The sequence below is a fragment of the Plasmodium reichenowi genome, chromosome 13 (genome assembly GCF_001601855.1).
Source record: "Plasmodium reichenowi strain SY57 chromosome 13, whole genome shotgun sequence".
Lineage (NCBI taxonomy): Eukaryota > Apicomplexa > Aconoidasida > Haemosporida > Plasmodiidae > Plasmodium > Plasmodium reichenowi.
The window spans coordinates 2506408-2506803 of NC_033658.1; positions in this window are offsets into that span (position 1 = coordinate 2506408).

Consider the following 396-nt stretch of genomic DNA (forward strand, 5'->3'; position numbering starts at 1 on the left):
TTTAAACACCAATCAAAAAAATAGAAATATATATATATATATATATATATTTTATGCGTACAAAAAAACTTAATACCATGCAACAGCAATAAAAAAAAAAAAAAAGTAAAGAAAAAAGAAAAAAGAAAAAAAAAATATAATAATATAATAATATAAAATATAATGACAAGTGAACTTTATATTTAATATATACAAAATTAGTCCTTATTTTATTACAAGCGTGAATATTATATCCTTTCTTATTTATTTTTTTTTTTGTCACACATATGGAATATATATATATATATATACATATATTTTTTTTTTTTTTTTTTTTTTTTTTTTCAATTAATTTATTAATTTTTAAAAATAAATATAATAAAATAAACAAAAAATATAAACATTTTTATTATTTAT